Here is a 13851-nt window from a genome sequence, read left to right as displayed (position 1 = left end):
ATGAAATAAATAAAAAGTGTAAAAAATAACTCTAGAATGGATAAAAACCACCCATGACTGCGTTGTAGGAGGACTCGCAGGCCCAAAACAGTACAGGACAATTTATTACCCTCGACACATGTTGTCAAGTGTCTCATATCTGCCACTGTTGCGAGGCCCCGAACATCGCCTTTTCGCACCACGTGGCCTTTACACGCTGTACTATGTCGGGTGTGTGTGATCAGATAAACTAAGCAAACTTGACCGCACGACTCGTCGTCTGGAACAGAACGCCGGCCAACATCCACGGCGCCCCTTCGTTCACCATATATCGTCCTTTTTCGGGAGTTCATCGATTATTATTTCTATGCTCCATTATCATCCAGCTAACCCTCCTTTCCGTAACGTAATTTTCCATGAGTAGCTGCGGGAAAGTGTCGTAAAGTGGAATGGAAAATCGATTGCCAACGGTTTTTGGGTGTAATGTACGATAATGTGGTGATGAAATGGTATCATCTTTTATGTGTTTTTTGTTTCGTTCTTGTTGTTGTGGTGGCGGTTTGTCGTGGAATTTCTGCCTCCTAACAGTTGTTTCCCCATGTCCGTTGAATTTTCCTTTGAGCCATGTAGGACCGTCACATAAGTTTTCCTGCTCCCAACAAGTGTCGAGATGTTTTATGCCGCTTCCGGTAACGTGTTGATGCTTGCTACACGGAAGCTTGGAAAAGTTGCCGCAAGAGATATGTATCACTTCGGTGAAGACATAAACCTGACTTATACTTGTTTCATAGTGTAGTGATTATGATGTCATCATGGTTTTGAACTTTAAATAAATATAAAAATATGATTTTTACACATAAACTTATATTTTTACGTTGTGATGATATTGATGTGGGCTATTTATGATAGATATCTTAAACAAGTTAGAACAAAGGTAGGATAGGTTGCTTAAAACATATGTATCATCGTTTCATAAATTTTAGTTTCATTATCAACAATGTTTTTTTTATTTATGATTTTTCAAATGTTCCCAACTTTCTCGTACTCAACATTGCACTCGCATCAACGTAACTGTTTTCAAAGTGTATGTAACCGAAATGAACGTGAGCACATAATCGTGCCTCAAACTGTGGCGTCATTATCTTCCCCAAGAAGCTGCTGAAACCGTCCGTGTCTGGAAGCAAATTGTGTTTAGTCTCAGTTCATCCTTTTCCTCCCGATCTCAGACAGATCGGTACGAGGCAGCCCAGGTATGCAATGGTGCGACGGACGTAGCCGGGGGCGAAAAGTTTCGTAATAAATTAATTTTGATTATGATGATGAGTGCAAATTTATTATCCCTGTAATTGAGTTTCATTTGTTTATTACGTTTATGCTTCGCAAGGGCACGTCGGTTTCGTGATGCTATGAGAAAGCTGTGTGCTTAAGCTTGTGGATGTCTGCCGTGAAAGTGATACCGGTTTCCGGCTTTCCGGCGGGCTTTAACCGAAAACCACAGCCCAATCGTGCACCTGCTTCCGTTCCTCATCGAGAGGGATGGTGTGACATTTCTCTTTCCACCGAATGAAGATTAAATGCTCACGGCCGCGGAATGTTAGTCTCCCCGGAGTCATCATATTCGAAGAAATTACGCGAATTAATCGTGTTCTTAGCGACATTCAGTTGGCTCGTTTTTTAAGGTGTAGGACATGGTATAAATTAGCATTAATTTGTTTGTACTTCTTAAACTGCTTGCGTTGCGACACGTCAGAAAATGGAGAATGGAACGATTACAAACGTTTTACAAATAAATCTACATTGGGTTTAGCTGCCATTAAAAAAACATTGCACGAAGTATTAATGCTGATTAAATTCATGGCGGGAAGATCTACTGATGTTTGTTGATTTCTGATGTTTTGGACTTTATAAAAAAATTGACTGATTAAATTTGTAAAATTAGTAAAAGCATGAAATGAGACTCTAACTGGGCTCCGAATTTATGTTTTTGGTCAAAGCATAACTGTTCAAATTGCCGCAAGCAGCTCTACAAAATGCTTTGGCCTAACGTTGTCTCTTGCAAGAAGCAAGACAAGACAAGAATTCTTGAAGCTTTGATTATAGCACGTGAATCTAAAAGCAGACGGTTTGAAATAATTAAAGATTACTATCGAGCAGATTATTTTCCACGGTGAAAGCAAAAAGTAAGCTCGTGTGGCATTTTCAGTTTTTTTTCATTGGTGTGTCCGTTGTCTTTGGGAAATTTTTGGCAGATCTTTTGGTGGAGAAAGTGTTAGTGTCGACGGAGAAAACGAGCCCAACTGTTTCGAGTGGACGCTGAACCAAATCCGTGTTCTTAAGTCGGATTAGGCGTTAATTTAAACTTTTCGTTTTATTGTTTATGTGTCAGCTCGTCATGCTTGAATTTTTTCTGGGTTTGTCGTTTTCTACTTGGTTTCAGGGTCTTCGGTATTTTATTTTGAAACATCCCTCTGAGGAATGAATGAAGAAAGCGAGTGAATTCAAAATTACTATGTTATTGTCTTCATAGTTTGATGAAACAACAATTTACCGAAAAGATTCATTCAAAGTAAACAATAATAAGTTTGCCAATAGCTGGCAATAGTTTGTAAGGATTTAGTTGATATTGAAATGAATCATATAAAGTTTACTAAACTGCTTTGAAAAGATTAGGTAGCCTACATTCAAATGGTGTTGCAATTGGTACAAAATTGAAGAAAATTGAATTATGTAAGAAGTTCTTCGGAAATGGACTTGAACTGATGGAAGTATAAATAAAACATTTCTTTTGCATCCGAACGTGCCTAGGGGATTCTCAGTTCAATAAGAGGTGTACACAAACATAGGCACCACATTTATTATGCCGAAAATGTTACTTTTTCAATCATCATCACCTTACCATAAGGAGACCTTTACGAACATTTCAGTTCAAAAAGAATTCGTACACAATGGGAATCAAGATTTTCGTTTGTGTCCTTACCACTTGTTGAATGGTTATATCGATCGCCTTAGGATTCTGTATGACGTGAATGTAGATAGCAAAGGACCTATTCGTTACAAATTACAAAAACAACTAAACTAAGTTATCAAATTACTCAACAACTTTGGTTCAACGAAAAAATTGTCCATGATGCATATCGATTGCTTCTATTTTTTACATGCATAAGTCATTTTTATTTTCCCACAGAGACGGGTTCTTTCATTCTTATCTTTTAGTGCACAAAAGTGCCATAAATAATACGTGATGGTCATTTGTACCATTATTATAGACCAGTTCTAACTGTATCAACAAACTTTGGCCTATACCGGCAATGTACGGAACTGATATTTCCTTCGACCGGACAACAAGATAACGGGACAGGAGTGACTTTTACCTTCAGGCGAGCAATTTATAGCACTATCCAAGCAGTTGCTACGAGCATGCTACCTATTTCCGGTTCCTGTAGTTTGTTTCCGCCTGCTTTGGTTGGTACAATGGAGAAAAGGTATCGTCAAAGGTAAAAGAGCAAACATCGGAACCTCATCGCACCTGGTCTTTCAACGAGGTCCGGTATACGATGATTGAAAAAAATACAATCCTCATCGTCCTGTACGTTTGTTTATAGAAAGTTATTTTGAAAATGAAATCAACGGGCATAAACAAATATTTATCATTGTATCTAATACAAGGATAGTAAAGTGAAATACATGTGTAATGCAAACATTAAAGCTATTGGTTTGGGTTTAGATATCATAACTAGTACACGAAAATATGTTAAAACTTATATTATCAATCCGTTCGTTATTCTATCTGGTAACAAATGTGACAAAGAATTAAGTAGGTTAGCAAAGCAAGTTGATTTTTTAAAATCAGAACTATTTTATGTTCTTGAGTAGAAATAAACAAAGAGCACTAGTTAAATTTATTAAAGTTTATCTCATTTATCCCCGTACTGGTTAGTATCTTTATTTCATTGCGTTGAAAATATTGTACTGTAGAGCTCTGGCTTTTCGTTCGTCCGCTTTCGAAAACTTTGCCATTACCCTGTGCTTTCTGCACCTCAACCGAGAGTGTAAGGTTTCCCAAGACGCGCTTCCTTAACAGCTAATTTATGTGATAGTTTCCTCGTGCTAAATAATCTTCATTTCACTTTGGCGTACAACTCCTCTCGGAGGGTTGGGAGAGGGCCACGAAGACAGCCGTTTGTGAAGAAGAAAATTTAATTTTACCCACTTTCATCTTCCTGTTTCGGAAAACGAGCACCACCGGGGAACTCAATCCGTCATCTTCCCACCCGAAACCGAGTTCTTTACAGCAGACCGGAGCAGTTTAAAATCATTACGAGACCACCGCTTGCACTATCTCGTGCCCTCGCCTGTAAAACCCCGTCCCGAAGTCGCATTATAACTAAGCCGCTTAGTTTGTCACACGGCACCGACGGGCCGTGGGGACAAACTCTGGCGTCTGGCTTCTCTCCGTTGGTACTCGTAGTCGTAAGCAACACGGGCAAAAAGTCGGGCAAGTTGGAGCCGGGTCGGGTTAGGCCCGGCACCTTCGCCCGAGTTTGAATGATGCCGAGGCGACAGGATGAAGATAAGGCGTAAATCCTTCCTCGCAGCCGTTCCGACCTACCTTCATGTTCAGGATCACGACCTCCTCGGGAGTAACACTGCTGCTGTTGCTGCCACCGACAGCGATTTATCTCTATCTCGGCAGAATCCGATCCGGGCGAAAGGTGAAGCGAAAATCTGAATTTTAGTTGGTTTCCTTTCCTGGAATATAAGGGAGCATCCGGGAAATGTCACCAGGTGGCGTCCGGCGTGGGGATGCTTTCTTTACCGACGAAAGTGAATCTGTTATATAAACGACAGATGATGAAATAGTGCTGTTGCCACTGCCGCTGTTGCGCCTGCTGCCTGGCCTCATAGGAGTATTTCGTTCGTCTCCTTGTATGTAAAACCCGAGGACAACAATCACTCAGTGCCTGCAGACACCGACGCTGGTTTCCGGGCAGGCTTTCGTAGGAATTCGTTTTGTGTCAGTCAGCAAAACTGCTCTATCTGCTTACCTCTACGAAGAACTAGAACAAAACACGAGCCCAGAGATTTGCATCCGGTTGAAATTCGCACGTCAGCAGCATCATCTCGAACGCTCCATCGCTGCTGGTGACCACGAGCTTCCGTTTCGGAATGTGATTATTTATGACACAGGCGTCAACCACCATTTCGCACGTTACTATCAACCATTTCCAACGGTGTGAAGAAACTTTAGAGAGTCAACTATCAAGCACTGAAAAGGAAATAATCTATTAAAAGATTGTGGGCTGGAAAGCCGCTTAATAATTAAACCAGCAGGTGTGCATTATCTGCGAAACCAAAGCATTTTATTGTTCGGCTGCCTGCTCTCGTCAAGATAAAGCGTCAATATGAGGCACTTAGATTAATTTAAACGTATTTAATATTTTATAAAAATGGAGGGTAATCAATTCTCCGCCAACTGGAGTTATTTGCCACAGCCCACTATGACCCTTTTCAACGAAGAAATTTTACTTGCAAACGATCACTGATCCGGAAACAAGCTTATGAAATAATTTGCTGAGCTAATCAAATCAAAATCATTTAAGCGATCTGTTATCTCCTTCTCTTTGCGATCCGATACTCTATTGCCTGATGGTCGCGTTTCGATTGTGAATCTTCGAAGAGGTATAATGATTTGAGGACCTAGTACAAGCCCGGAGACTACTCATTTGTAGGTCGGTTTTCTTTGCATCAAAAAGAGCCATTAATTATAATTCTACGGTTGGGCTTAGGAACTCCAGGGTAAATCTCTCGCCTGGAAACATCCCTCGTTTGTTGAACCGGTGCATGGGGTAGGTAAATGGAAACGAGTAAACGAATTGTTTTGTTTTTGCATAAGTCCGTGCGACGCCAGAGTTGGTTCCTCTCCCTTATACCTTATGGTGTTTTCCCCGTATTAAACCACAGAAGGCAGCGGAATTCAAGGACACATGCGGTACATATCGGTGAATGAAAATTTCCCACAACGACAATCGGTTGTCTGAAGGTAAAAAATAAAAAAATAAAAGAGCTCCAGCTTCTTTATTAGATTCTATGGGATAATAGGCTGGGTAGGATCGAGGAACGAACTCATTTGATGCTAATCCATGTTGAATTACAACATCGATCGAGAGCGGCCCGCCATAGATAACAGTACTCTGGACAAAAGGTCGTTGTACTTGGGATTACTCAGGTCGGGTGATTGATGATTCTTGAGGACGGCACTCAATTAAGACGTGGCACGGATCAAGTAGTTCAAAGTAAAATCAATCTGCTAGGGCTATTTGTAAGGACTACTAGTCTTTTTGGTTAGCTCTTCAACCTGTAGGAACAATATCATTTTGGGCTGTGGAGTGTGTAGTAGACGTAAAGAAAAAGGGAAAACATTTGTATAATTTAAATTCATTCACATATTTTGTTATAATTTTTTAAAAGTAGCCCTGATCATGAGGAATAAATAAGGTATATCCCTCCATGGGAGGCAGGCATTCAATCATCGTCAAAAGTAAAAAAAGTTACTACCTAATTACTAAGTTACTTACTAGTTTCAGAATAAATATTATTACATATTACATTGGGGTAACATGTTGAACACATCTAAACGACGATGAATTTAGGTAGGAGTATTGAAATAAATAATGCCAGAAGTGAAAACGAATCCAAACAATTTATTCATACTTGCACTCCTCTTCCTTTCCTGCTCGAAGAGAACTTAAGCTTCAACAAGACAAAAAGCCTGATTTTGAGGGAAAATAATGAACGTGGCTTACCGAGTACAGAACACCAGGCCAACGGTTTCGTAGACACACTTGAAATCTGTTGGTCGTACCGGTTTGAAACAGATCAGCCTACGCGTCCTTCCAGTGCTGGTTGACTCTACGAAGCCGTTACGAATCACCCTTGTTTTGCGTTGAATGTGTATGTGTGTGTGTGAAGTAGTGTCCTATTTTGTGTGATATTCGTGGTGTGGTCCTGCATCTGATCGTGTCCACTGGCCGAGCGGGGCAACTTAATCCGAAAATCGATAAATTTACGCCGAGTTGAAGCACCTGCAACCCGGGCGTTGTAAAATGTAAATCTGGCCGGATTCAAGGATAATGGAGCAACCCTAGCCCAGCCGTGGAAGCGTATCCCTGACTCCGCCGAACGGTCTCCAGGCAGTTTTGAAAAAGGGAAAAGGAGTAAGTGGACACTCGCGCGCCAACAACATCGTAGGTGAGACGTACGATACACCTGAACCATCGTCCGCTTTGTCTGTTTATGTAGTGCGCTTCGCTGTGTGTGCTGGGTAACCTGCATTTCAGCCTGGGCCGGAAGGAGCATGTGGATTCATGGGCTGATTTCGAGTAGGCCGAACTGTACCAGGCACGATGAAGGGTGTCTAATTTGTTGAAATTCCCCACCCAAAGCCAAGATTACGAGCGCAGCTGTACATTTTGCATGGGATCCGAAAATCTGGAATAAATTGCAACATATTTTGAAGCCAGTGCACCGGCCAGGCAACTTCACTCGAAGCACCAGAGTTCAGGACGAACCATGGATAAGCCGACAACCGCAACCATTTGATAAAGCTTGCATTCATCACATCAGCCTCCGCAGAGCTGAAGTAGCATTGAGTCATCGCCGAACGTTCCTGAGAGGATCAAGACCAGGCCTACCTCCAGGAATATGGTGGTAGGAGCATATCACACAAATTTGTCAAGTTCATCGTCAAGGAAAATAGTTACGTTGAAGCGACTCCACAGAAGATTATCATTTTGATAAGCTATGGCGTTCGTTCATTTTCGGTACGAGGGTAATTATTATTCGTTTTAGAGTTTTACAACAACAATGTTGAGTTTACTTTTTTGAAACTACATTGTCCATGCTATGGTCATTGGAACAAAATTACAACTTCAGGGTGAATTTAAACTCCAAGAAATGAAGCTGTTGTTGGGCACAGGAAAACTATTGCACTAAAAAGCCATAAGATGCTCCCTAGTTCTCATGTTTACTTCTACGCCATAAAGTACCGAAGGTCTAAGCTCCCCGGAATCATCGACCCTACGAAGTTCCCTACTAAGAACAGAACCGAAAGCAGTACCGGTATACGATTTTTACTATCAAGCGTTTTGAAGTGGCACCAAACTAAAATTATGTGAGCTTAGAGGAGAAATATAGCTGAATGATCGCAAGCCAGTAATTGGTCGTGACAATAAAATTAATTAAGATTTAATGTTTCAGAAACAATTAGTTACCCTCTAGAATGGCTTGGGTTCAAGCACAACCGAGCTTCACTTGGTACGGAATGTTAAAAGTTTTGAATCTGTGTTAAATTTGGAACCGTTTTAATCGACCGGATTTTGTTCTTTGTAGGAAATATTGGTATTGTTTTCTTTAACCTACGAAATCAAAGCGCAGCGTTTTTACTAACAATGATAGACAAATGTATTCTCAAGTAAAACGTTATCCAATACAAACACGATACAAACTTTCGGTCGAAACTCTTTTTGTTGGCATGTTTCATATGATTAATTGAAATAGAAAAAAATCATTTTAGGTTTTAGTTTAGGCTAGCATTGAAATGTTATTATAAATAGTATTTAAAAGTTCTCACTAGAACAACACTCAATTTTAAAGTTTACCTTTTACTACTTCTTTTTACAGATAAGAGCATTGAATGATAATCGAGGTCGTTTTCATAGAACGCTCAATATTAAAAGCAAACTCGAGTAAATACGAGTCTAAGGCCTTTGTTTTTTTTATTATTTTAATTCTTTTATATTCCTCTCTCTCTCTCTGGTTACTTTATTCGTTGCGTTCATCAGTCGGGTTTAATTAATACCACAGCGAAATACGATGCTGCACGATAGCAGGGCGCTTAATTGGATATCCGCTTCCTCATCATCATCGTTCCTTTCGAATTTAAAAAAAAGTTCCAAGTGGCCCCAAAACCAACCGGAATAAGGAAATGAAGGCAGCGTTAAACAAGCGGCTCCAGACCACGCATAAACTTTCCTCAAAGAAGCAGTGGACACACACTGCAAAGTGTCACCAAGAACTGTGATGGTGATGGTTCGGGAATTTACCAACCGGAAGATCAACGTCAGTGTGCCGGCTTGCAATCTAATATTCCCGAACGAAACGTGAAAGCTAATGGAATATTTTGAACGAACGCTGCCATTTGCTTTAAACAAGGATAAGTTCATATATTTCTTTAACTTTCTCCCACAACACAGTTTCTCCCGTATAACACATGGATTGTCCTCAAATTTTGGCTAAAGTAGGGCACGTATTGCAATATGAAACGCATTTCGGGAAATCAAGAAATTTGTTTTAAAGCACTTCAATTTGTGGAATCTTGCTCGTACGCTCGTGGTTGACTACACTTGACATTAAATAATGATGGTAGTGTGTAATAGCCTCTTTGAGCGGATTCGGAATTGAAAATGCGTGTGTCTGCGAATAAAAGGACCGGAGGAATTCTGGAAAGTGTGACGAGAGTAAGCCAACTGAAACACGATTTCACAGATGGCTGAGATAAATTTCTTATCGCAACAAGTAAATTGAATTTCGCATTCCTCAAAGGGACAAATTGAATAATTTAAAAATCGTACATTTCCTAATGGATAGAAGGTTGGATTTTAAACGGTGGACAAATAGTACCGGAAGGGAAACAATTTTGAATTGAAAATGATTTCAAAGGTATTTCATTCTTTTGTTTTGTTTTCTAAACGAATTGCGTTTGCTTTTTCTTTTTTCTAAATCTCAGATAATAATTAATAATTTACAACAAAAGAAAGACAAAATTTGGCTGGGGTTTCTCCACTTTACCTCAATAAAACCAATCAAACAATTTTCACCTTCTCGTTCGAAATTTATGTTTCACAGATAATTGAATTCGATCGAACTTAAACTGACCCGTCGGTGAGAGTCAGACCAAAAGGTTGTCCTTTTTTATGTACTTGTGGCTTTACCGGTTTAAATCTAGCCCGAAGCCGTAAAACTAGACTTGATGTGGGCCCGAATCCTTTTTACCGAAGGAGGGAATGGAAAGAGATGAGATTGCGTTCGGCCTCAGCAATAATGTAGCTATTAAGGTAGGGACTGTATCATGATCGTCTAGTTTGAAAACCAGAGGTGCCGATGCTCTCTCAATGCAGTTTATAAGCCGATCCTAGGTAGCTGGCATCGATTTCTATTTTAGGGATTTTGAGTATTCGTTTTGGAGTCAATTTCGGTCCAGTACCCACTAAAACGGAATACGATGAGCTAAAGTTTTGTTTAGAATGAGACATCCCTGAACATAGGTGACTTAAAAGAAACAATAAAAGTGGGTTAAGGAAGCGACAACTCTGCTTAAATTTAAGTTTAAAACGAATCAGGCATTTTGTTGAGATCAATGAGTTTTAAAAAAGTTTTTTGCAAAAAAAACAACCAATAATTGAAATAACTTAATGTGTCAAACTCGATAACTTGTTGATATTGGCAAAAGCTCATCTAACTTGGAAATTTACGCGTTCGTTGAACCGAAATCAGAAACTCCCTTGTTAGCTTATGTTAGGAGCTGCTATGTAAAAAGGTATCGTGTTCTTTTCCTGTATTTGAAGATACTCGTCACCAGGGGAAATCAAAATTCCGATAACATTTTTTTCCACCTCACTGCCATCGTTTTTGTTTCTGTTTTTCTGGTTTTCGTTTCCTTTCCTGATTGACAATCTGATCCAATGTCATGACATTGATCCCATTGCGATTGGACATTTGGGAATTCGCTTCCCGATGTTTTCCATGCGTATCTATTTGTTCAATTACATGAGGGATTTAGTTTTATTCAGCCCAATGCTCCACCATAATATTTTTGGAATTTCTTGCTTCAAGTTAAGTTAATTTTGCGTTCCTCTACGCTTAACATTGTTAGTGCTGCCTTTAAGCGATGCATAAATCTTAACACATTTGCTTCGAACAAAACTAATATTGCTTATAAGCAATTTAAGATAAAAAATTCGAGAGGAATTAATTTCGCAAATTTCCCGATCGTGGTAATTTTTTATGACCCTCCATCGGAACATTATTGAGGGTCGCATAATTAAGTGGACCTGTTACAAATTGGCCAGCGATTAGTTTGTGTCAGCATGAGAAGGTACCGGTAATCGGTGAATAAATAGTTGCCTGGTTCTCAGGCTAATTTGTAACGAGAGAAACATTCTAATATTACTGCATCTACGCAATTGTTTGTATGAAGATGTTGTAGCGGTATCTTTAAGTAAATGATGGTCGTTTAAAATGGCCATTATTTATACCATGAAAAAAAGCAAGCTTGATATATTTAGCTAGATAGGTTCATTCAATTGTTGTGAATAAAAACCTACCAAATTTCAGTTAGTTTCTAATTTTTTCATGCTTTACGAGTAAGTTTCATATCAAAAGAATAGAATTAACTATCTTTATTGTAACTTAGCCGTTCTAACCATTCTTTCAAACAAACTTTTCTTTTATTGGCATGTTTTCATGTACACTAATTAATGTCTTTATGCAGTCGTTTCCCCCAGACGGTTCTCACTTATAGGATCTCTACTTATCTCCACCAACACACGAAGCTATCTGTCCGTTTACTCATCTTCCCGAATTGCATGCGACATATTAGACAAATATCCCCTTTTCATCTCACCCGCAGTATCGTTGTTGCACCCGATGTGATTTTCAATTCCGAAACATAACAAAGAAGCACACAAATCCGTTTTTCCGAGCCATGTGAATATTCTTTTTCAGTTTTTGCCACCCCTTCGTAACCCCACTTTGTTTTAGGGTTAATTTTTATCGCATTGTTTCACATCACATCGGATGGAATTGGATCGGCGAAGAACCGGGTACGTACGGGCCAGGGGTGATGACCAGTTCCGGCATTGTAACACTCTTTACACTTTCCGCCGGCAACAATGAAAAAAAAAACAACCGGGTTCCGGTTATCTGTGAAGGTCCTTGAGCTGCGTCAAAGATAAACTGTTTGCTAAAAGTGCTTTTTTGTGTCGCCATCGCTTCGGAAGCTCCACCCGACGCTGTGTGCAAAAAAACACACACACACACACACACCCTACAGACGTCTCCTTCTTGCGTCTCCCTACATTTCCATCAATGACACCATTGGGAACAAACACTGCACCACGCTTTCAACCCTGCGGGAATGGCATAACAAGCTACACATGGTTGTGGCTTAACCGAAGGGAAACCCGGTATTGTTTTTTGCTGGCCACATCCGCCCATCACCATCCTTCCACCAACTGCAGTTCCTATTGTTTACCTTCCATCATTGGTTGGAATTGGCCATATCTTCGATCTCAAATCGTCGTGTCGCACTCTTTTAATCGTTCCCCGATGTTCTATTTGCACTCCATCCCGTGTTTCCTCCTCTGCTTTAACTTTCTCCATCGTTCTTGCTAGGTAAACCAACCTGGCGTTGCCATAGGTGAGTGCTTATCCGAGCCGGAAAAAGCTATTTGCGCAAAAACCAACCTGATAAGCGAAATGTATAAGCGAGTGGTAGTACTAGAGCAGAGCGTCGTTTTTTCCTACGGCACACAACTCCTACAACGATCCGGAAATGGGGGAAACGGATAGGTGGATCTCGTTTCGAATTGAAGAACTTAGTAGAATGCGCAAGAACAGACGACTTTGAGTGGCTTGAATGAAAATGGACATACTAAACGATATAACAACGTTGGAAAGGTACACTTTTTGATTTGACACATAATTGAAAAAGTAAAAAATCTCAAATAACTTTGAAAACTTACATCGTATTTGCCATACTAATTGTTCTGTAAGATTTTAAACACACTTACTGAACACTTTAAATATCATTTGTTAATAATATTTGGTTGATCAATGAAGTTAGGTTTTAAAATCGCTATTTTTCATTAGGTTTCATACCTTCCACGTAGACTTTTCCTTTCTTCGTTTGAATTGCTTTTCAGGACTTTTATTCAAACGCATCAATGTTGCCTTGATCAAACATTTTCGTAGACGTCTCCGAAAAATCGAGCTGTTTGCTCAACTAAACCATTGGGAATGATTTTTCGACAACCGTTTGTGTTATGCTCCATCCGCTTTCCACGCCATACGAATGATCTAGAGCACGTGGAAAGAAGTTCTAAAAAAAAGTAGGAAAGCAAACCGATTTTCATACTGACATTTTTTTTACCTTCACATTCGGTATCGTCCCGCCGGTTTGGCTGGCGTTTGGTGGTGGATTTTTCACATCACTGATAAAACCACGTGTTGGCGTTAGTGGCGTCGTTTCGGACATTCTAATGTCGAGAGGAGAGAAAGGCAGGAAGGATCGCTGGTTCGCTGTTGGCAAATCGTAACAAGCATACCGGCAACATTTGGATTCCGATGCAGCAGAACACAATCTGCTTCGCTGTGTTCACTCGTTTTGGTCATATGTACCGAAAGGCAAAGTGAGAAAAAAAGGGAAAAGCGACAAACATATTCACTGTCACCACATAAATGGCCATTCCGCTCCATGGAGATTAGAACCATCGGACAGGATGGTTGGAAAATTCGCATAACTAGCAACAAAAAGAAGAGAATGCCTCAGATGATGTACAGCCAGCTACAGTAGAGCCACGTGACGTTGTATGCTTTCTCCACGCCAACGCGTGTAACTAAAGGTACATCGCATGCCAGGTTTGCATCGGATGAAACCACACTATGTCGGTTTTATGAAGCTTGCAGCTCTTTTTTTTCGGTCAGTACTGCGAATGCAGATAGTTATTAGGTTCGGTGACGCACAGAGAATTTACGACCTTCGCGGACAGGGATCATAACCGTACGCAACACTATGTCCACTTCCTGATCATTGCG

Source organism: Anopheles coustani, chromosome 2, assembly GCF_943734705.1.
Source record: "Anopheles coustani chromosome 2, idAnoCousDA_361_x.2, whole genome shotgun sequence".
NCBI classification, from domain to species: domain Eukaryota; kingdom Metazoa; phylum Arthropoda; class Insecta; order Diptera; family Culicidae; genus Anopheles; species Anopheles coustani.
Note: the sequence above shows the minus strand (reverse complement) of the source record.